Source organism: Felis catus, chromosome B1 (assembly GCF_018350175.1).
Source record: "Felis catus isolate Fca126 chromosome B1, F.catus_Fca126_mat1.0, whole genome shotgun sequence".
NCBI lineage: Eukaryota > Metazoa > Chordata > Mammalia > Carnivora > Felidae > Felis > Felis catus.
The window spans coordinates 89,907,386-89,932,876 of NC_058371.1; the positions used below are offsets into that span (position 1 = coordinate 89,907,386).

The window sequence follows — 25,491 nt, forward strand, 5'->3', positions numbered from 1 at the left end:
ATACTAGCTTCCCCTTGTTCATTATTAGCATCAAGCACTTCATATAATCAAATATTTATATAGGTAGATGACATAAAAATATTAACAAATCATTTTTAAGATACCTTAATCAATACAAATAAATCAAGGGAGCTGAAAAACTACAGAACTCATATTTTAGCTACTTTTTTCCTGTGCTGCGGTCACTTTTCACTACTTTGGTTTTGGAACAAATCAGGATTACTATGTTCCTCTTCTGATTTGCCGAATGAACATGGCTCCCCACTGGCTCTTGTCCTGCTCTACTGAGAGTTGCTCAGTACATCAGTGTTGATACCATCTTGAACTCTGGAAGAAAATCCTCTTGATATCATAGTATGTTACAGTAGAGCAGCAGGTAATTGAATATGTGATTGCCCACGGTTACAGGTCGCAGTATTGTTCAGTCTCTTTAGTCTCACACAATTAGTGCATAAGAATGCTTGGATGTATAATATGTTACTACAGGCTCAAATGTTATAAAAATTATTCAGAAGAAAAATTGTAATAGCTGTTTTTTTAAATATATTATGCCAATATTCTCATACAATCCAAGGAAAAAGTACCCAAGAAGTTCCATCTTTTATAGGGATCACTATTTTCCAATTTAGCTCTATTAACCTCTAGTACCTCTAAGGCATTATCTTCTTTTAAACTCTATCACTAATAATCATGATATTTAGCACTTAGATAAAAATTGAGCTTATTTTAGGATTATCTCCCTATCTTTGAGTCTCAGTTCCTCAGTATAGATTAAACTTCCAAGAAGTTCAAATTAAGCAATGCTTAATTGCCTTGCACTCTGCTTTTTACACAACAGGTGAGGGTAAAGTTATTCTTGTTCCCTTCAATGTCTACTACTCTTTGGTACAGAGCAGAAAGGAAAAGGTCAAGAGCAGACGAATGCACATTCCCTCCAAAGCTAGGAATTTTGGGGAAACGAGTGATTTTGATCAGGCATCCCTGTACACAAAGTAAAGGTATTTACTAAAAAGGGTGGCTATAAAATGTTTCTGTAAGGTTATAGTAATATCTGGACCCTTTATAGAAAACAAACCTGGAACAAATTTATAGAGCAGATAGAATGGAGTGGTCATACAAGCAATGTAATTAAATTGAGAATAAAATGAAAGTATGCCAAAACTGAAGTATCTTCCCTCTATATTAATGTTTCTACTTATGAAATTCAAAAACGTGTCGATTTCTCCCAAAGTAAGAAAAAAATAGGGGGGTGGAGGTGGCGGGGGGAACTGCAAGGGAAAAAAAGAGCTTTTTAATGGAGTCATAACACATGTTTCGGGTTTCTTCAGGAAAAACATGTTACATCTGTGCATGATACATGTTTGCAACCTTTGAATCATTAGTAAAGCTTGATGTAGAGTAAGATTTATAATTTGCCTGAGTTACCAGTGAAGTTCAATCTTTTTTTTTTTTTAATACACAGTGATGCATTTCCCATTGTTCATGTTTCTTTGAGTTAAAGTCAGGTATATACTCAAATATACTCTTCCTTAGGATAAACACAGAGTTTCAGGGATACTCTAAATCCACTAGCGCAAAGAGAAAGAAGAGAGTCTTTGTCAAGAGCTACATGAGTTAATGCACAATTATCCACTTACCTGGGAAATCACAGCACTCATGATGACAGATATCAACAGCAGTGGTAGTAGTGGTGAAAGCAGAAGCAGTAAACACATATTTGTTATATGAATAAAAACGGATTCCAAATTTCAAACATTGGCCAAGAGACTGGCCTGGGGACCGTCATTAGTTTACTATTACCTGTGGTGCCTCAGATGATATCTGCTGGTAAACTGAATTAATATTTATTCTTTGCACTTACATCATAACCATAGGAAGATTTAAACATAAGAGATATTCTAGTTTATTGCTATCTTAATTAGTATATACATTTGAATTTGATTAAACAAGAAAATTCTATCTGAATCAATAAACTAGTAGTGCATTTAAAAAAAATTAGCTTTTGTTTATTACTGACAGAGACAGAGCATGAGCATGGGAGGGGCAGAGAGAGGGGAGGATACAGAATCGGAAACAGGCTCCAGGCTCTGAGCTGTCAACACAGAGCCCAACGCAGGGCTCGAACTTACAAACTTCAAGATTATGACCTGAGCTGAAGTTGGACGCTTAATGAACTGAGCCATGCCCCAAATAGTGCATTTTAATAGTTGTAAATACAGGATTGCTAGCCAGAGAAATAGAGTGTCACCTACTAGATATATTCATGATAAAACAATTTTCAGAATTCAAATGGTGAATAACAGCATCCAAAAAATTCTGAACATACTACCAAGTACTACCCCTATTTTTCCCACATTTCTTTTTTGCCAATCTGTGTGTTTTCATTCATGGGATATAAAACTTTCCATAAACATTTCAATTGACTGTGTGACATTTATAGGAATAACAAAATTAATTCAGATAGCCTGCAAGTTTAAGAGGAAAAAGCCACTATGTATTTGTGTCTAGGCTCCTGACAAGTCCTTTTAATAAATAAGGATGTTGTTAAAAATTAGTAATATGACAAGACTTCTTTCACACAAGCTGGGTTTTTTTTGCTAAATATATCATTATGCCTACTGCATATAAAGTTTCAAAAGATACATGTATAGAAGTAGATATATTACAAAAGACACTTAGAAGTATGTAGGTAGATATAAAAACCTAATCTCAGTTGTGATCAGAAATCATTATAAAAATTTATACACCATTCAAGAGGTAGTTTAATATATTTTCAGATACATTCTCACTTAAAAAAATTGTATTCCATTAACATAATTAATAGAAAATTCAGATTTTTCTACTTTGCATAAAACCCATATATTAACTAGGAATTTTAGGTAATTTTTTCTTAAATTTGCAACAAATTTATTTATAATTTTTTAACTTAAAAAATTTTTTTCTGTGTTTTATTTATTTTTTTTTGAGAGAGAGACAGAGTGTGAGTGAGGGAGGGAGGGGCAGAGAGAGAAAGGGAGACACGGAATCCAAAGCAGGCTCCAGGCTCTGAGCTGTCAACACAGAGCCCATGCGGGGTTCGAACCGACAATCTGTGAGATCATGACCTGAGCTGAAGTCAGACGCTTAACTGACTGAGCCACCCAGGTGCCCCTATTTTTATTTTTTTTAATGTTTATTTATTTATTGAGAGAGAGAAAGAGCATGAGTAGGAGCGGAGCACAGAGAGAAGGAAACAGAATCTGAAGCAGACTCCAGGCTCCAAGCTGTCAGCACAGAGCACGATGTGGGGCTTGAACCCACAAACCATGAGGTCATGACCTGAGCTGAAGTTGGACGCTTAACCAACTGAGCCACCTGGGTGCCCCAGTTTGCCACAGTTTATATTTAGGTGTTTATTCCCTACTGAACAATCATTAATATGCAGCCACAGACTTGCAAAATATTTCTAATTAAGTACATTTTTCAGATAAATGAAACAGAAGTCTTTAAAAGGTATAGTGGACAACTCTGATGAAAATATCTGTCAAAATGAATTACATTTTTCATACTTAATAAGCCTCAAAGTTAGAAATAGACACAAATTAGAAATTTCAACTCTTTTCATTACATTACAGTAATTCTACAATGCAAAAAATAAAAACTAAAAGTATTTTAACTTCTCACAGGAATGTATCTCTCTGCTCTGAGCCATCCACTTTAGAGTCAGAACTCAGGATTCACCATACCACTGACAGGTTAAAGTACCAGGACGCTTACCAGAAAATGTTTATGTTTTAGCACTTTTCAACTTTTCAGTTTTTCTGTATTAGCTTTCCTATTGAGGTCTTCTTTAATTATGAGATCTGTAGATAACTTGCTTAAGTTCAATGACCCCATTTATGAAATGGAGTTGATTGTTCGCAACTCGTGTAATTTAACAGAATTACCTAGAACTATTAGCCACTGTAAGTGATTTTGTTTTAGGCAAGGTATCATTCACCTAAGTAATCTACGTCGGAATTTGGCATACAGATAATGATCAAAAAAAGGTCAATTGCTTCTTCCAATTTATGATTAAACAGGTTATATCTGCTGCTGGTGTATCTAATAGGCTCTGGCAACATCCTTGATCTCAGCCTACATGACACCGACTAATAAGATAATCAGAGAGAAAAGTTACATTTTAGTAATTTGTATCCATATGACAATTATTCTGATTTTTAGGAGAGAATAAGTGAATCAATGAAAAATAAAAACTTTTAAAATATTCTTAAAATATTTTAGAGAACTTTGAGAAGCCTTTCAGAAACACACAAAAAAGAAAATAAACTGGCTAGGTCTGCTTATCCATTTATCTATATGCCTACCTACCTATTTAACGTCTGTTTAGAACGAATATGAGTCATAGCAAATAGTGCTTGTTACTTGGCAAGGATTCCTCAAATAGTGCTTTGCATTCAGTACTTACTTTAGCCCAGAAAGGTGGTTCTTTTTAGGATTCTTCTCTTCTTTGCTTTTTGTTTTTGAGTTTATCTATTTATTTTGAGAGAGAAAACGCAAGTGAAGGAAGGGCAGAGACAGAAGAAGAGAAAGAGAATCGCAAGAAGCTTCTGCACTGTCCATACAGAATCCGCAAGGACTCCAACTCACCAAACATGAGATCATGACCTGAAGCCGAAGTCAGACACTTAGCCAACTGAGCCACCCAGTAGCCCCAGGATTATTTTCTATAAAAGAAAATTATACATAACTCAGGAAACATCAGATACAGGGTAAATGCCAGCCCCAAAATCACATATGTAAAGAAAAACTTACAAATGTAAAGACACATTGATGTAGTTCATATTAAGATTTTTTTAAAGAAATTTCTTTTTTTTTTTTTAATTTTTTTTTCAACGTTTATTTATTTTGGGGACAGAGAGAGACAGAGCATGAACGGGGGAGGGGCAGAGAGAGAGGGAGACACAGAATCGGAAACAGGCTCCAGGCTCTGAGCCATCAGCCCAGAGCCTGACGCGGGGCTCGAACTCACAGACCGCGAGATCGTGACCTGGCTGAAGTCGGACACTTAACCGACTGCGCCACCCAGGCGCCCCTAAAGAAATTTCTAATATTGAATTCTAAATTGAAGCTCAGAGAAGGTAGATAGTTTCCCTCAAATCACATATGAAACAGCCAGAGTTTGAATCCAGAGTTACTCCTCCTGGAAGCTAGAGTTTGAACCATCACATAGCACTAAGTAATCCTTATTTCAGTAATAGCATTATCTTATGCAGTATCACCTTTCCCTGAGTACTTGTCCATAATAACACCTTCTGAGCTTTGTTGCCCACAATTCACCTTTCCCAAATCCCTTCTTTCTTAAATTTCTTCTGATACATCATAATGGACTTGAGAAAGCACATATCAAAGATATTGAATTGTGTTAGATAATTCATCTTCCCGTTATAACGTAGCATTTTCCATTAAATTTTGTGGTGACTAACGTGGGTTATTTCAAGCAATAGGGCAGGCTTGAGTCAGATCATCTAAGATCTCTTTAAAACATGCCATGGAACTCTCAAACAAATATCATCAACAGGATACAAAAATTATATATTCACATATTCTGGGAAGACACAGGGTGATTGGCTATGTTTACATGTTTACAGCTGAAGAACAATAAATCGTACTTAATACTATTCTAAGAATACATAACTCAGGAAACATCAATAAAGACCATGGGAATCACTTCCTCTAAACAGACAAATTAAATTTCACTATAGAAATGTCCTTTCCTGAGAGTATTGCATACCACATACGGTCATGTCTATAACAAATGAAACGGATGAATAGAATCTGACACATGATCAACATTTAATGTATGTTGCTACAGTGATAGTGACGATGCATGCACGCATAAAGTTTTGAATCTGCTTTCGCAAGCATCTAAGTTGTTTTAAGTAATACATTACACCTATAGAGAAATTTTAAAAAGGATCATGAAGCTTGTAGTGGGTTTGGTTGTTTTCCTGTGTTAAAAGTCAAAGTTTGTCTTGCCATACAACCTTTGCAAAAAGTGTGTCCTTACAACTGAGTTTCATATAGAGTAAGTATAATGACCTTTCTTTATTCTCACATATTTTCCATCTGCAATGTGTTGAACAAATGCATTCATAGGAAGGGCTTCTAACCAGAAACAAATTTAAAAACCTCCTTCTAATATGTGTATATAAATGGATAAAACTTCATTTTCAACCGCAATACCTTTATCTTGGAATCCATATCAAAACTGGAAGAGAAACCAGGAAATATTCTGATGTTGCTTAAATCCTGGTTTGTGCCAAATCACTTTCATATGCTTATATTTCTATCATAACAACAATTTTACATTAAACTCATTTCTATTTTGACATTAAAAACGGAGATTTCAAGGGGTGCCTGGGTGGCTCAGTTGGTTAAGCAACTGACTCTTAATTTCAACTCAGGTCATGATCTCACAGTTTGTGAGTTTGAGCCCCACATCAGGCTCTGCATTGACAATGTGGAACCTTCTTGGGATTCTCTCTCTCCCTTTCCTGCTGTTCTCCTCCCCTCCCTCTCTCTCTCAAAATGGATCAATCAATCAATCAATCAATAACTTGAGACTTGAAGATTAAGTAACTATTGATTTCTAGCGCTTATAATTGTATGTTAAAAATTAGCCTTCAGGCTTTACAGACTACAAAGAAGAATATAATGTCTATTGGTATATTTTCCTTAAAACTTTCATAGTGTTTTCCATATTTAAGGACATCTAAAAATATTTGTATATTAAGTGAATGGATGAAAACCACATAGTTACATAAAAACACAAACTCAAGTTTATGCTCCTTCGGAACATTAATTACTGAAAGTCAAAACCTATGTGCATGACATGAAATAAAAATGAAAAACATGCGATGAAAGCAGATTATTTTGATCAGTGGAATGTTAAGTTGATGCTGTTCACTTCATCAGTACCCTATTCCCCTACAAAATTGCAGCTGCCAGTTTAAAACTTGGTGCCAATATTTCCACAGTCTACAGGTCATCCCTCTCTTACTTGTGGTGTTGTAAATTAGATTTTCAGGAAACAAACTCTGAGATTCTGAGATTGTTGTTCTGTATGTTAATCAGAATGTTCTTTAAGGAAAAATACGGTGCAGATGGAAGGAAGCAATATCAGACAGAGGGAGAAGTTGAGCTGTGATACAGTTGCTACGGAGAATTCATCTAAAAGGGGTGCTGGACCATTTAGAATGGGCCTGCAGAGTGGTCTCAGTCATGAAGAGTGCTGTGGGCTCTTATAACCCACTGTTGGCTAATCCTTAGCTGTGTGTTGCCTCCAGGGAGGGGTGCATAACTTTTGGAAAGGTAGCTGGATTTCTTAAGCTGAGGATAATTCCTGGAGAAGGATTTAGCTGAGAATGAAATCCATGTGCCAGAGCACAGCATACACATGGAGTTTTAGTGTCTAGATAAATGACAAAAGGGGTTTATCACATCAGTATGTCCAGTGAAACTCATGTAACATATTAGGGCAGAGACAGATGTCACTATTACTGGGCAGTTCTTGCAAGAAGTGCTTGATTCTGTCCAAGAAAAATGCCTCATGATTCCATTATGGGAAATAGAGTTTGTGTAGCTGCCTGGGAGCAGGTTATGTATGTGATCATCTTTCAAGATGGAAGTTTGCAGGGAACATTTCTCAACTTACCTTCTAGAAGCTGATAAAGAAAACATCCTCACTGGAATGGAAGTTGAGTGACCTAGTGGTGGTGACCAGACTTAGCTCCAGAACACTGCCGTCCGTGTTTTGCCCTTTGCTACAAGGTTCCTAATTCCTATTTCTGTCATGAGTAATTCTTAATTCCTTTCTCTGTAGTTTATTTCAGATAGACCCTTCCTACACACAAGCTAATAATACTTACTACATTATTAATAATGATAGTAATGGGTAAAACTTTCAATACTCAATATGTGCCTGAAATTTTCAAAAAAATTTTTTATGTGTTAGAGTACATTAAATGAGGGAAAACTTAGTTATGACAAAAGATCCAAAATTACAGTAGCACAAAGACAGTAAGTTTTATTTTCTCTCATGTCACAGTAATGGTATGAATGTTTCCCATCTAAAGGACATTTATGCTTTTCATAGTTATTTGGGAATCCAGCCTCCTTCTAAGCCGCTGATGTACCATACTTGAGAAAATTGTCATCCTTTTCATGATTGAAGTTCCATTGGGACTTTGTCCTGATCTTTGAAAGAGAAGGAGTGGGTGGAAGACTTACTTTCGATATCTTTGTCGCCAGACCAGAAATGGCACATATCACTTAAATCCATCAGCAGTTTTTGGTTACTTGCTGGTAACTCATTACAAGGGAAGATGGTACAAAGTATCTGACTTGGCAGAAATGTGTCTGACCAGAGCTATGTTATAATGAAAGAAAACAAACAAACAAACTGGATTTGGGTGGAAAACTAGCAGCTGCACTGGAAAATTCACCAGTGGATTTTCTGTTTTCAACACCTGTCCTTTTTCTTTACTTTCCTTAGGCTCAACATAAATACATTCTAGTCTTTGAGGGAAACAATACTCTCCTCAAATGATAACTATTACGAATACTTTTCCATGGATCTAGTCTTTAATATTCCCACCAGAAGGAGGGCATTTAGGAACTAAAATCAGACTTTTGTATTTTATGCTATTCTGAATCAGTATCTTAGCCACTTCGGTGAGAGGGATAGTAGTAAGAAAGAAGGGCTGAAGAGACAAGGGACAAAAAACATTAGAACTTCAAAAATATTGTCTTGTTATAAAAGTGCATGCAGAGATTAAAAATGTCATCCAGAAACCAATACTTTTAGTGAATAGTATGGAAAGAAGAAAAAATCATGGGAGAGAGGTTCTATCCAGAAATCCTCAAACTATTCTCTGCAACCCAAGCATTTTGAATATATCACATTATGACTCTTGTTTATTGTCCTTTTATTACCTTTTCTTTGGCTTGTCAATGCCTACATAGATGGAATCCTCTTTAATTCAACATGAAATTCATAACTCATAAAAAGAATTAGCTCTGCACAGGTCTTTGTCCCATGACCAGAAATGCATTAATCTGGACATTCTTCTCATTCTGAAATAAACGTGTTCCAATGACTGAACATATTTGAGTTAACTTTAAATGGTAGGAGAGATCTTGGAGATATTTCAGCTAAACTTTTTCATTTTAAACATTGGATGAGGAATTGTTAAATGCTTTCACATTATCACGTAGCTTATTTATTTCAGGTCAGGACTGGAATTTTGGTCTACTGACTCACTCTAATATTCATGCTAGCACACCCCACTGCCTTTCCATTCTTTTCCTCTCTTCTTTTTCAACATAATTATCCTTGTCACCCACTTTCTAACCATCTGACATTTTAATTAACTTTTCTAACATCAGAATCTAAAAGCTGATGAGCATTCCATTTTTCCCCCTTGTAATTCTTTTTGCTTTTAGTGTGGCATTTCCCAAAGTATATTCAGCTCAACTCTAGACACATAGAAATGTTCTAGGTAAAATAGACTCCTGGGCAATTAATTTGAGAAATATTGTGCATTATGACTTTTCTAATATGTATAATATACAGTAGTGTAATAAGCACTCTATGAAATAAATCTTTGAAATAGAAAAATGTTTAGCTGCTTAAACCATTATTTTTCAAATTTATATTTGTGATCTTTCTTCTATCTGCCTATCCCATTTGTTCCGTGTATTGTTTGGGAGAGTTGTTCAGAGTCATGTCCCATTACTTTTAAGATATCTCTCAATTGAAAGAATGATCAATCTGGACATAGTATTTCATATACTGAAACTTCTAGAAAAAGTCTGCTGACAGAATTGAAAGCGTCTGTGCAAGACACTGTTAACTTAATGAACATTTGTAAAGAACTCAGAATGATCTATATTATTAGAATTTCATATCACATATTCTCAGCATGTTTGCTGATAACATAGGAATATATATTATATTTATATTTTATTTTTTATATTATGTATGTTATATATATTTTAGCCAAATAACAGATTGGGAGAGGAGAAAGAGGATGCGAAAATGTAATAAAATATATTTGGAATATCAGATGCCTAAATTTAAAGGCCAAAATAAAAGTGTCAGAAAGAAGATACTACACCGGAAGACTTGATTCAGGGAAATATAATTACGTTATATAATGCACACGCACACACACACACACACACACACATAGATTAGATATAGATATAGATATAGATAGATATACTCAATCCAAATATTATTTCAAGAATAAAATCTATGCATACATATATTCAACTAATTTTGATTAACAATCTCAACATTGAGAACTTGGTTTTGATTGGCAAAGTACCAGTACTTTTTTTAAGATTTTTTTACTTATGTTTTTATACATTTTGTTGTTGTTGTTGTTGTTGTTGTTGTTGTTGTTGTTAGTAATCTCTACACCCAATGCGGGGCTCAAAGTCATGACCCTGAGATCAAGAGTTGTATGCCCTGCCAGCTGAGCCAGCTAGGTGCCCCTTTACTGCCACATATATTTTAAGCTTTGAAACATTTGGGTATAAAAATAAAGTCCTAATTCAATTCTATTTAGATTGCACTGATATTTATTAAATATAGTTTATATACATAGTTTCTTAAAATGTCTATAGTTTCAAAATATTATGCTAAACATAAAAGTTTTAAACACTTTGCCAACACAAATAATGCAAATGATTACCATTATTAGTATTAAATATTTTAAGGGCAATTTTACATTTTCACATAAAAGCTGCATTTTCCTAACTTGGTTTAAAAAGTCGGGTTAATTTCTAAGATATTTTATTTATAATTCCAAAATAATTAGAAAAGATATATGCTTTCGGTTCATTTTATGCTATATTTCAATAGTCTTTTGTGCTTATAAAAGGTTTAATACACATAATCTGTTATGCTTGAAAAATGATATGTAAAAAGTGATTGCATTCATTGTAGGAAAAAGGAAAATGAGTAGTTAAAATTATTTGTAACTTTTCTAGGGTCATAATATTAAAAGGAAAATCAAAGAGTTTGGTATAACTTCTTTATTTCTAAACTTTATTTCAGTTCCACCTTGTATAAAGTACTTCTGCATTTTGTTGGTGAAATAAATCTCCTGATTAGAAGATGGAAGTCTAGTGTCTTAAATCACAGTCCTTTTGAAAGATTCTAAAACATAAATATTTGGTCACAGTATATCTTTAATAAGTAATGATAATCATCAGAAGAAAGTGAAGCAGTGGGATGTGAGGTCAGACATTATGAGTTCTAATTCAGTTCTAACAAGGAACATCCAAACCTGGGTATTTTTGAGTTAATTATTCACATGGCATGTGATAGACAATCTTCATGTTAAGCTGCAAAGAGGAGTGAAATAACTGTTCAGAGAAAATAAATACATAATTAACTTATATAACAAAACAGTAACCAGCCGTTGGAAAAAAAAATGAAGTTGGAAAATTCTTCCTTCCCTTATTTCTTCAAATCCTAATCTTAAGAATGTTGAACCGAGAAAAAAAATGTCAAGTTTTAATTTAGCTTTCATTTATGGAAACGATCATTCTGATATTTTAATTGAAATCCTTTAAAATTCCCAACATTTTTAGGTCCAAAGCAATCTAGTTATGGTTAGCTATCTAGATGGATAGAAGCCTTTCCTGCTTGCTTTAAAAGGCATATCTCAAACTACTATGTCTTTATCATTCACCATGGAACAAAATTCTATTTACTGTTATTCAAACACTTGGAAGTCCTATCTTTTCCTTTTCATATTTTTCTTCACTGAAAGGAAAATCATTCTTGGTCTCCACTGGATCTTTGTTCCAAAATAGCCACTTGCCCACATTTATTTTATTTGTATACCTACATCTTGAAATATACATATGGGAGTGACTCAGCAAATAAGTGGATCCTTTTAAATACGTCACTCCAATAGTTTCTTTTTTCTTTCATTGACCTGCAAATATTATCTACTACTATGCTTTCTAAATCTCTTACGACTTGGAGATCATGACCTGAGCCAAAGTCGGACACTTAACCAACTGAGCCACCCAGATGCCTCCTACCTAAGTTACTTATTAAAATTTGTATATTTTCTGGTTTTATTCATCATCTCCTCTAAAAGCTACTAAATCAGAATATCTGGGTTTAGGTCCAGTAATAATTTTTAAGAAAATAATGATAAGATGTCCAGACAAATGTAGTTGGAAGTAAATAATTTTCTTTATTTTAATTAAATAAAGTTTAATCCATAGTTTATGGGAATATATAACTAATTTAAAATAATTTGAACATGAATTTTAATAGTCAATCTTTTCAACATAAAATTCTAGATGAATAATCACATATAAACAAATCAGATACCTTGGTTTATAGTAGATCGCAAAGTGATTTTATCATGTTACTTATACAGATAAAACTCTTTACTTTTAATTTTACTATTGATCATAGAGCTTTTCCATTTTAGTATGCTGTTTCTAAAATACAAATGTGATTTCATATTCACTATGTTTGAAGACTAACCTGCTTAACGTAATCTTCTACAATCTGATGAGAAGCTCTCCCTAACTTCTTGTTTTATCCTGCCCTTCATCAATTTCAGGGCTTCAGTAATAAGTAGCTTCTTTCAGTTTCTTGAATGAAATGGTCTCTTTTCCTTTTACCCTAATAAAAATGTTCACTCCTAATTTAACAAGTCATAACAGTGGAGTAAATCTACATATTTTATATAATATACCAAAAAACTGTATTAATAGGTATATACTTCAGATATAAACCAATAATGCAATAAATATAATAGCATGTGTGCAAATACAATTTATTTTAAAAATTAGCATATTTAAATGTACACTGATTGATAACAATGTTGAAAAGTTTATGGTGATATTGGAATAAATCAGGCATTGGTGTTGAGTTTTTATGTCTTAAAATTGAGAATATTTTAATGTGATTTTATGTTTTCCTCCAGGCATCTTCTGTTGGTTTATCTGCTCGTGCTGAAAAGTGCATTTGAAATAAGAAATGTTGCCACAGTGTACGCTCCAGATTATAACCACATATGTCTTTATTTTCCCCTAGAGTATCTATCATATAAATAATATCTTAAAAAAGTCCCCAAAGGATTAAATAAAACAATAAACATTAAGATTTTGCTGTTTATATTTTAAAATTTTATTTATATATAGGTCAAATAAAATTAATATTTTTCAGCTTTCAAATCCAATTAAGACTGAGAAACTGTGAAGCTAGTGACTGCTTTCTTCTATGTGTTTGTAGATAAAAGTTGTTTTAGGAAGGACATTTGCATATTTACTATATTTTTTAAGGAATGTGAAGGTTAACTTATTCTAAAGCATGTTCAGTGTCTGATATCTTAGAATTTTTTTTTTAAAGAGCAACAAGGCTAATGAAAAGGATTCCATTTATTCAAATGTCACTTCAGAGTGCATACAAGACTTAAAATTATGAAAATGGTTTACTAAGAACCTGTAGCTGGAGATGCTTTGAAATTAAAAGATGATCAGAGTCAAGTTTCAGGCATAAACATTAAATTACCTGAGCAGCTTTTGTCCACCATTATTTTCAGTTCAAGGAAAAAACTGACATTACTGATTTAGAGCCCTATCATCCAATCATTTCTTCATTTATAATAGCCTCAGGATTGAAATGAAATATCAGTTACAAAGTTAGGCAAGATTTAACAGATATTTCCAAGGCAAAAAAAAAAAAATCTACCAACACTATTTCTGACAGAGGCTTAATTATGACCCAAATTTTGCTATTACATTTCAAATTTAAAGTGGGTCTCAATTTCACTCTCCTGATCAAATAATTTCTTCTCAATCCTTCATCTTAACACTTCTTTACAATCTTAAGAATCTAGTTTATTTTCATCTCACCAGTGTCCTTGTCTGTTCCAGCCGTTATACTCTTTTTTCTCTTGATTCTTATACTACATTGGCTCATAGTGCATAGTAGTTACATTCAGCTTTTAAAACTTTCCCATTGTTTCATGTTCTTAGTCTTGTATCTCCAACTATCGAGGAGGAATTTTAATGACCAGGATGTGTCTCTGATTCCTTCTCCAATACTAAAGCTTGATAGAACTAAATAAACCACAGACGCCTATCATGATGATTGAGAGAGTAATCTGAAAGACTTTTATGGAGAGTATCTGAACAAAAAAACTATAGGCCACAAGAAAATTAGTGCCTTCTATATGCATTGAAATTCTGGGTGATTTTTTTCATCCCTTTTCTTTTTTTTTATGACTGAATTATGTTTATCAATATCATACAAGGCTAAAGAGTTTGCTAAAGTCCTGATTTATATATTCCAATTTGGGTAAATATATCAATGGAATATATTTTTATTATCTACATTATGGTGCAAATATCAGTAAGGGATACAAAAAATAGCCATGAGAATTCTTTTTAATTACTCCTTTTACTTTTTGCCTTTTTTTTCCCCCAAATGACTTCATGTTCTGAAATATTATTTCAGTCAGGCTGGGATAGTTAAGAAATGGAAAATTAAGCTTTTATTGTATTAGTATTGTTATGGCTCTGAATCAATATAAATTTAGACCAGAGCAAAATAATTTTGCCTTTAGCTGTGTCAATTTGACTAGCTATATATCTGTTAAGGTCAATAAAGCATGGCATGTAGTTCATAAATCTATCATTTATGGGATTTCTAGGGCTTGTGTGACATAGAATTGGAAATCACTGTGAAGTCTTCATAGAAGGTTTTTGTTTGCTTTGGTTTTGTTTGAATATATTTCGTGATTTCATTTAGCTGATTTGATAACTACATCCTGGAAATATGTATATATATCTTCACAGTCTCCATTTAATCTCAAACAAAATGTTTGTGTATCTGCAGTTTGAGGGGTGAGCAGAATGAAAAGATTCAATCTTGAATAGGTGCAAATGAAATTGGTCTCTGTTCCTCAGAAGTTTTGTGAATAATAGTGTTAACCATACATAATGAACCAGATCCTTTATTTTCCCCTAGAGCTTTCTATCATGTCTAAAATAAAGTCCGAAAAAGATTAAATAAAATAATAAACATTGAGATTTTTCTGTTTATATTTTAAATTATTATTTATATATAGGTCAAATAAAATTAATATTTTTCAGCTTTCAAATCCAATTAATGGATTGTAATCTAGTGCTATTGGCTATGAGTGTGAAGGCACCCACTATGACCTTTTTCTGCTTGTGGTAAACTCACACAGACATTTTCCCCATTGAAGCCAATGACTAGACCGGTTCTTGTGGTTCTTATTATGATTGCATGAGACACCTCTGCAACAACCATCAAGGGACTTTACAAAAAATGTGTATGACTCACAATTCCTGGAGGATACATGGCACATCTGGGGCCATACAACCAGGTCATAGATAGAGTGTATGTGTGTGTGTGTGTGTGTGTACCTGGGATTCTTCCTTTACTGGATCAGAGGGTGAAGTACCCAGGGTTTTGAGGCTTCACTCTTTATTGGTGAATTTAACACATAATGGCAGGAATGAAAGTACATGAAGGGAAACCCGGGTCCATTCAAGAAATCAGTCAGTTAACTGTGTCACCCAGGGCTTTCTAAAAAGGGGAGCTTCATGGGCAGGATGGCCTTGTTCTTCATCCAGTTGTGGGCTGGCAATGTGCTTATTTGAGATGGATGCCTTGGCAATCAAAAGCTTAACATCACTTACACTATATACCCTGTTTGCTTTTTTGTGCCTAAAGTTTTTCAGCAAAGGACAATCGTCTTCAAACTTCTTAAAGATAAGTTTTCTAATCTAGATATCTTAGTAATAGATAATACACCAAACATGCACGACTAGGTGTAAATGATTCATCAAATGGGTTTAAGAGCTTATTAGTAGAGCGAGTGGAGAAGGGAGAGGTGGTGACAAAGAGAACAAAGGCCTGAAGGACAGAGGAAAGAAGATCCATGTAAACAAGAACTTAACTTCAAAGCAGTTGAATTCATTAAAGATCTATTATGCCAATTTATTTTTTTTTTAATTTTTTTAACGTTTATTTATTTTTGAGACAGAGAGAGACAGAGCATGAACGGGGGAGGGACAGAGAGAGAGGGAGACACAGAATCGGAAGCAGGCTCCAGGCTCTGAGCCATCAGCCCAGAGTCCCACGCAGCGCTGGGACTCACGGACCGCGAGATCGTGACCTGAGCTAAAGTCGGACGCTTAACCGACTGAGCCACCCAGGCGCCCCAATTATGCCAATTTAAAAATGTTGCCTTTGGTAAAGGACATAATGTGGTTAGAGTTTAGAGAAATAAAAAATTATTTAACACCTTTCAGTGAACTGATAAAGTTAATAATCATTTTATTATCATAGTTATTTATTTGTTTATTTGTTTGTTTTTAGTGTTGACTACATGCCAAATACCATGTTTTGTGTTTTGAATAAATTATGTCATTAAATCCTTATGTTATTCTTGGCTATAAGTCATATTACTATTTCTACTGTACAGATAAGCATATTGGCCCTTTGAGTTCTCAGAAAACTTATGTTGGATTATCATTTAGTAAATGGCATAACAGTAATGTAGGATAGTTATGACTGATTTCAAAGTTTATACTCTTAACTACTGTACAGTTATGCACTTTTTCAGAGTAGTTGTATATGGAATTTAGAGAGGAAATTAGAAAAAGTGTATAAAAAGGGACAATTTAAAACCTCTACATATAGGTACCTGGGTGGCTCAGTCAGTTAAGTGTCTGACTTTGGCTCAGGTCATGATCTCACGGTTCATGGGTTTGAGCCCCACATGGGGCTCTGTGCTGACAGCTTAGACTGGTGCCTGCTTCAGATTCTGTGTCTCCCTCTCTGTCTGCTCCTCCCCCACTCACTCTCTGTTTCTCTGTCTCTCTCTCTCTCAAAAATAAAAATAATCTTAAAAAAAAAAAACACAACAACTCTACATAAACTTCATTGAGCAAAAAAAGTGAAGATGGTCACTAAATACTCTGCGGAACATAAAGTATAATTGGCATATTGATTCTTCACTAGGTCCCAAATCATGTATTGGCCATTAGACTTTCAGAAGCCAAATATGCCTAGTCCTATATTGGCCCTGGGGATGAAGCTCTTAGATCCTGATGTTCTTCTGTTTGAAGAAACAGAGACTGCTTCCGATAGAGGAAGTCCAAATCTTCTTAGCAGAGGCCATGCTTTTCTGTAAGACACCACAAAAAGTGTAGTTTCTCAACTGGAAAAAAAAAATGCAAATAGAAATGTTCTGAAGAAAGCAAACAAACAAACAAATATGTCATTTATAGTTTTACTACCAGGTTATTGTCAGGTAAAAGCTGGGGTGCAAGATTTTTCCCAACTAAGATACAATGTCGACTAGAAAACTACAATCCATTCCAAGTTTGCTTAAAGATCAATCTTGAAGAAGTCCTTTAACCTTCTATTCCAGATCTTATCTCTCTTCCTGGAAATGGAGCAGCAGGCTCATTGAAATCTCTCAACATCAAAAAAGCAATCTGAGTAGAAGAGTAGAACTTGGATTTGTTCTTTGCCCCTTCCTCTCTCACAAACTAGTCTTATTTATTTGATCATCGTACATAAATTCGGCTTCCTCAGAAACAGACTTTGAAACTAATATTTGCATTAGGGATATTTCTTGGCAAGGGATTTGGGAAGACATCCTTGTGATGGAGCAAGGAAAAGAGACTGTATGGATGGAAAAGTTGAATGGGAGTTAGGATGAGTCTCCAGAGAAGATGGAAACAGATGTAGCTGGCGGGCCTTTGAACTCCTGAATGGACCAATCATTGGATGAAGGCCACGCGGGAGAGGTAGAGCAGGTAATCTGGAACCCAGCAGCTTCCTTCCACAGAGGATTCCCTTAGGGAGAGTCTCGGTTGTGAGCTACCAGCAGGCAACACTTCTGCCCTGAGGAGAAGAGCTCTGAAAGGGAATCTGGGTGTTCTGCCCAAGTATCTACAACAATGAAGAACTACCAGCTCTAACTGTGCATGTGTATGTGTGGGGAGGGGTTATACAAACATCTAATTATATCTGTTAGAGTCCTGTCCATTATTAAAACAAAACAAAGGCCAAACTGCTTTTGTCACATTCACGTTGATTTAGGCTGAAAAGATGACTCACTTAAAAGTTATTACAGTATGGGGCGCCTGGGTGGCGCAGTCGGTTAAGCGTCCGACTTCAGCCAGGTCACGATCTCGCGGTCCGGGAGTTCGAGCCCCGCGTCGGGCTCTGGGCTGATGGCTCAGAGCCTGGAGCCTGTTTCCGATTCTGTGTCTCCCTCTCTCTGCCCCTCCCCCGTTCATGCTCTGTCTCTCTCTGTCCCAAAAATAAATAAAAAAACGTTGAAAAAAATTAAAAAAAAAAGTTATTACAGTACATGTGGTTACCCAAGAAACATTGAAAAATCAAACGTCTGGGTTTGTAGCAATTTAGTTCAGCATTGCCAAATAATGGGTGTGTGTGGATTATTTGTAATCATAGGTCCCTTGACTGTATCTGCAGTTTTAATTTCCCTAAGGTGAATTCTTCCAAATCCTGCTAAAGTCCAGGTTGTGCAAAGTGTGCTGGCTGCCCCGAGGCAAAGGGTGAAAGAGGTGAACTGAATATTAAAATGTCCCCAATAGTCAGTTTCACTGCTTATCAGTCTTTCCTAGAAGAAAGGTGAAAAACAACAGTTGCTGAGGCTCAGCAGTTAAACTGGGGAATCAGCCATATTCTGATGTAGAGTAAATTACATTCTGGGATTTGGGTAGATAAACGAATTAATGAGTGTCTTAACACACCTCTATTGCTTTCTCTTCCCGAGGCTTTTCACATCTTCAACTCACCTTCTCATTAATGTCTCCAAAATCACTCTTATTCTAAATGCAAAACATTGTGTCTATCATTGGCTCCAGACCAAAGGGAAATGTTTAAACTTCTTACCTATCTTGTGCACATCTATTCATAGAAGACAGACAGATGGACATCACTTATGAATTTTTTTTCAAGAAAGACTATTTTGTCTTTTCATATTTCAATTATACAGATCCAAAGTCTTTAAATGTATCCACAAAATCCATGAAGATACAATGCTCAACACAGTTAATTTAGATTCCCATTTCTACATATTGGAATATTCTGTCCATGAATGTATAGCAAATATATGAATCATACTTCTTTAGAGTCATGTACATTGCTTAGTACTGAAATGCACTTGTAATATCCATATCGACAGCGATGAGCAGAATATCTTGAATAGAAGAGACACATAATAATTGTGAAAAAGGTAACACTGAATTAAAAATTTCAAGAGAAAATAGGATGGATCATGCATTAGGTTTATCATACAAAATGTATTATTTTCCCACCCAATAAATTAAGGGAGATGCTTAGCTCTGCCTACCTGTTAATGAGGAATAACTAAATATTTTATAATTGTAAAGTGCTTTAAATTTGTGGATGGACACATAACAAGAGGCATTTTGCCCTCTTTGCATACCGCCCCCCATCACTTTAAAACAATGGAAGGTACAGAGGTCTCATTGAATCCTGCAACTAGGGATTTGTTAGGCCCCAAGATAGCGCTCACTGCTACTGTTTTGCATTTTATTTTCTTGAAGGAAATGTTTGTGACAGCTTAGGGGCTTCCTAGCTGGGAAATCAATTCCAAAAGGTTGGCATTGCAGTGACATGGAAACAACAATAATTTCAGGGATACATGGCCCTGACACTGGCATTCTGAAATTGGAAACCATGCAAATGGATGCGCAGGCATACACAAATACACAGGGGAGACCAAAAGAAAGAGACATACTAAGAAAAGACTACTGGCACCAACTGTGGTGGCCAAAGAGGATCACCATGAAATGGACACAAAGTCAGAAGATGACATTGTTAGTGCACATGTATGTACTTCCAAATTTAGTTAAGATAGTATTTTAGTACTCTTCTTTAAGTATTTGAGAATTACCTTAGAATAGAAAGTATAGACATATTGAAATGAGGAATAAAGTATTATATGATTAAATAGGTCCTAGATTTAGGTCAACTAGAATGGAGAACTCATTTGAATAAGTTGACAACAAATAAAATAATATAAAACAAAAAGTAAAAAATTGTTCCATAAGATTATAATATCATAGTATAAAACTCAATATGGTCAATTGAATGTAATAGCTGACTTTAATAAAGAATAACTACGTCAATTTAAAAAAAATCAGTTTCCTCCAGGATGGGTTGAATATTACTTTAAAAATTACCATTTTCCTTTGACAGGCATGGATCCATTGGCATATTTTTTTTCTTAGGGACAAATATCAGATATTTGAGCATATCCATATTTTTAGGTATTGGCTGCAATATCAATATTCATGTACTATATATTTAGATGAAAGCACTTTAGTTCTTTATACAGTGCCAACTGCCCCAAGAAGAATTTTAAAAAATATATGTTCTGTACATTTTAAGATATCTAGTTGTCTGGTATCATACCAATAATCACCTAGACATTTTCTGATATTTTCAATAGACACATTTTTCAATGCGCACACTGCCTTAATATATAAGTATTATTTTAATATCTTGAAGAAGCATAGGTTGGAAGGAAGGAAATATATATACACATATACTTTATACATTTGATTTCCCAATCTATTCTTTTTTCACAAAAAAATATGCATTTTACAATCTTTTAAGCTTTATCTAGAGTGCAAATATAACATATATAAAATTCTAAATGAGCAAGAGAAGGTTTAGAAAAATTCATATAAACTAATTATGCCATTTCAAAATTTTATCACACAGATCTACTTACACTCTTGTAGAGAAAAGTAACATTTGTCAAATGTTGGGGTGGGCTACTGACAAAGGCTTCAATCATGCAGAAAGCTGTTTTCAAATCCATTAAAAAAAAAAAGCAGGCACCATTTACATGATAAATTACTCCTAGACAAGAATCTTAGCTGACTACCCAAGTGCTTGATTCTGTTATCACTGATTTGTCCTTCAGTCTTCAACAGAATGAAAATGAAGGACTTACAACTAATTGTGCCAGGAAACAGAGCTAATTTCCTCATACTGCCAAAAAAAAAAATGCATTGTAAGCCATTAAACTGGAGAGAGAGAATAATATCATGTGCAATAACAAAGTATTATTAATGTCTTTATTGTCCTACGAAACGTCTTGATTGCTATTCTTAAGTAAATTTGCTTCTGAAAAGTTCTACAGATTTCCCTAAAGAACAATGAAAACCAAAGGTCTCAGTTAATAAAGTTTCAACATTTCTGAAAGAACTTTAAATTTTTTTCAGTTTAATTTGAAAATCAGAAGCCTTACCTGTGTAGGATAAATACAGGCTACTAGCATAAATATGACCTTTCATCTGAAGATATGTTATTAAAGTTAAAACTAAGAAATCACTTGCTCTCCACTCCTTTAACCTGATTAGTCATCAGTGAAATGAAAATGGAAACCACAATGTGAAACCATTTTATATGTGCCAAATTGGAAAAGATTAAAAATTAGGTAAAAGCAATTTTGGGAGTATTGTGAGATATGGAGTCTCTCATCCGCTGTTAATGAGGGCAACCGTTTTGGAAGAGATTTTGGCATTGTAAAACCAAACGGAAATGGAGTCATGTCAGGGACAAAATGGATACAGTCAATGCAGGCACATTAAGGAAACTTAACCTAACCATCTAGAAATTTACAGTTCTTCTCAGAAATCAGCAGAGGATATCAGCCAATCCCCAAATGCCAAGTCTGTTATCATCTCTGTACTTCCTTATTCCCTTGACTTAGCTACCCTGATCCAAATAAATAAAAAGACCACTATGCAACCTTTCAGCTGAAAAAACAAATTAACTTCACATTTACCCCATAAAAATCCTTTAGACTCTGAGCAATTCGAAACTCATTGTTCCTATGGCCTTGATTTTCTCAGACTGCAGATTCAAACTCTTGCAATAAACGAATCTTTCCCCCTTTGTTTTATTCAGTTTGTAGAGTCTAATTTTTGACATCATAATCGGTACAGTTAAATATGACTTATAACCATAACTATCCCCTTAGGAAGAGAACCTAAAGAATCTTCTGATAGAGATACCTTCAAAGAAAAAGGACACTTTCAAGGATAAAGAGAGGGACTTTCAAAGGTAAAGCTTTTTGGTTTTTTTGTTTGTTTGTTTGTTTTGTTTTTTTTAAATTGGGCTGTGGCTATGGAGGGTTTTTGTGTGTGTGTGTGTGTGATTTTCCTTTAAACTGGTCAGATAATTTTCATATGCATTGGTGTGTGTATAATACACTTAGCGACAAGAGGCATTTTATTTTCCTTTCCTTTCCTTTTCCCTTTTATGTCAAGTTAGAAAGCTGGTTTACTAAAATTCCTCCAGTGAGAATAAATATAATTGGCCATTTGGAATTCTCTCAGCTATAGCTGTGTCCTTGATGAGAAGAGGAGTCAAGCAAGACAGTATTTAAAGTTGTGAAGGATAATTGGGGCACATGGGTGGCTCAGTTGGTTGAGCATCTGACTTAGGCTTAGGTCATGATCTTGCCTTTGTGAGTTTAAGTGTCACATTGGGCTCTGTGCCTACAGCTCAGAGCCTAGAGCCTGCTTCAGATTCTGTGCCTCCCTCTCTCCCTCTCTGCCCCTCCCTGTTCAGGCTGTCTCTCTATCTCTCTCAAAGATAAACAAACATTAAGAAAAAAAAAAGGAAGGAGAACACTTTTTATTTATAAAATACTATATACTTTAGATTTTGTGTAAATTTGACCTATTTAGTACTTATGCAAGCACATATACTTGCAATAGGTTCTACCGAAACATTAGTGTTATTTGAAATTTTATTAACACACTAAAAGAGAAGTCTGCATGGAGAAGTTTGCCTATTTGCTCTTCTTATATTTTACCTCTTTTAAGCCCACCACGACATTCCTTCATGATTATTTGTTTAGAGGTTAAAGTGAAACAGCAGAGCCCCTACATGCATACTTGGAATTTCTTGATATTTTCCAGCTAAGTTAAGGTGTCTAAACTGGTTTCCTTTTCTATAAGGAAACAGACACAAAGATCTCTCATTCAGTTTTGCTCCTATCTCTACCTTCCTTCATATTTATCTACTACAAATTACAAATACAACATTCATAAGTCTATCTCAGTGGCAAAAGTAATTGTAAGTGACATTATTCTTCCATATAGATGAGTAATTGCAATTGATTATATAGCCTCCATTTATCACCTGCATAGGTTGTGCTATAACATCCATATCCACAATGCAGTGATAGCCCATGTTGCTGAGGAACCTAAACATTGCTACATCTTCTGATTTCTCATGATGTTCAGTTGGAGAGAGGGAGGATTACCTGGAGTACCATTTCACTGTTTATAAAATATTTACCTTGCATGAGAGAAATTTCCCTCTTATCTACACTGGATATTATATATCTGGTAGCAACAATAAATTTCTCAGTATTTATGTTTTTGATCACTTAGTTGTTACTTTTTTAATATTTATTGACTGTGTGTGTGTGTGTGTGTGTGTGTGTGACTTCCTATGTGTATTCATTCCCTATGTTCTTTTTTTCAATTCTTTTCCTTTTCCTTTTTTAAACTGTTTACCTGTTTTTCTATTGAATTAGATTAATTGCTTTCAAATTGTTTTGGGGTAATATATGATTACTATCTGATATATATGATTTCTATATACTATAAGGAACTGGCTCATTAGATTATGGAAGCTGAGAAATTCAAGATGTACAGGTGACAAACTGAAGACCCAGTAAAGCCAATGGTATTGTTACAGTGAAAGTCTGAGTTTGAAGGCAGAAGACAAATGTTTCAGCTGGAAGAGAGACAGAGAGAAAGAATTCTTTCTTACACTTTTATTCCATTCAGACCTTCAACAGATTGGATGAGGCCCACCCACAATGGGGAGAACTATCTGCTTTACATATGCAAATTACTTATACAGATGGTAATTACATATTCAAATGGTAACCATTCAAATGTTAATTCAAATCATTTATTCAAATGTTAATCTCATCCAGAAACACACTCACAGTCACACTGATAGATAATGTTTAACCAAATATCTGGGTACTCCATGACCCCAGTGAAGATGACACATACAATTACCATCACAGCTATATTAACATTAGACTCATATAAGCTGAAACACTTTTCTTGTTCTCATTTTTAGCTTTTAACTGTAGCTACATTGTCTTTTACCCAAAAATAATTAAATTTTTTTAATCTAATAAAATATTTCAATAATTACTTTATGACTTTTTTGCTTCCCTTGCTTAATAATTTCATAAAATTTAACTTTGACTTCAGATTAGGTCTGCATATTCTATCAATCCATTTACATGCTAATAAACTGGAGTTATAATTTGGAATTCATCAAACTGCATGAACTTTTTTTTTTCCCCTCATTCCTCAATCCCTTTATTTTCTTTTCATTTTCTTCCTCCAGGCCTATTAAGGTAAACATGGATATTGTTCAACTCTTTGAACAATACTTAAAGCTAACCTGGGATTTAGATGCATAAATTGGGTATTCAAAAACTAGAGGGCTTTACTCTTACAAATAAAATTAAAATATGAGCTCTTATCACATTTGCTACTAAAGAATAGTGTTGAATGAATGCTTCCTAACTGGTGATTTATGAAGACCCTGGGGCTTCTAATGATTTGAAAATATGCCACAGGCCAACTACTGTATATATTCTCAAGGCACTTACCAAGCCACAGTAAACACAGGTTACTATAATTTCTTTCCAGTAAATGAAGTCCTGATAAATTCTAGTAACATTTCCTTCTCCAAATAGCCTCCATTATTATATACATGAAGAACAAACATTGAAATCAGGTTTATTTTGCTGTCTGACGTTTTTAATAAACCTAGAATAAAATCTACAAATACTACATACATACATATTCCAAAATTTTAATATTTATTTGGGTCTGCAAAACAGTGGTTTCGTTATAAAAATATGTGGGAAAAATCCTTAGCACTGTGACCAGTGATATCCAAAGTAAATTAGATTTTCTTGTTAGTTTTCCTGGTTAAAATACTAAGCCTTTTTTTCTCTATTGTTCAGCCCAATTCCTTACCCTGTGAGCTCAGGGAAGGACAACTATAAAGAAAAAAAAAAAAAAAGGTACGCTCTGTGCATTATTTGACTATGATGTACATTTTACTATATAACTTCAAAAGAACTACAAATGAGTTATGAATTAATTTTCCTGTAACCCAGCTGTTCTCATTTTTCCCTTCATGATTTTTCCCTAAAGTTCCACTCCATCGCCTAATGAATTAAGAGAAAATTCAGTTCTAAAACTTGCATATTCAGGGACCTCCATACCGGTCTCATTTTATTTCTCACTAAGGAGCTTTACAAAACTTATGATTGCACTAACCAAAAATACCCAAATAAATGA

At 34.4% G+C, this 25,491-nt stretch overlaps 1 long non-coding RNA gene across 1 annotated transcript in view; it reads left to right on the forward strand.

Annotated features, from left to right (window-relative positions):
* The window catches only part of LOC109499420, a 42,310-nt gene extending 17,667 nt beyond the window's left edge, over positions 1–24,643 (forward strand). The window contains exons 3-4 of the long non-coding RNA XR_002741495.2: positions 22,119–22,201; positions 23,762–24,643. This is a non-coding gene — a long non-coding RNA (uncharacterized LOC109499420). The remainder of the gene's footprint in view (positions 1–22,118; positions 22,202–23,761) is intronic.
* The last annotated feature ends 848 nt before the right edge of the window (positions 24,644–25,491 follow it).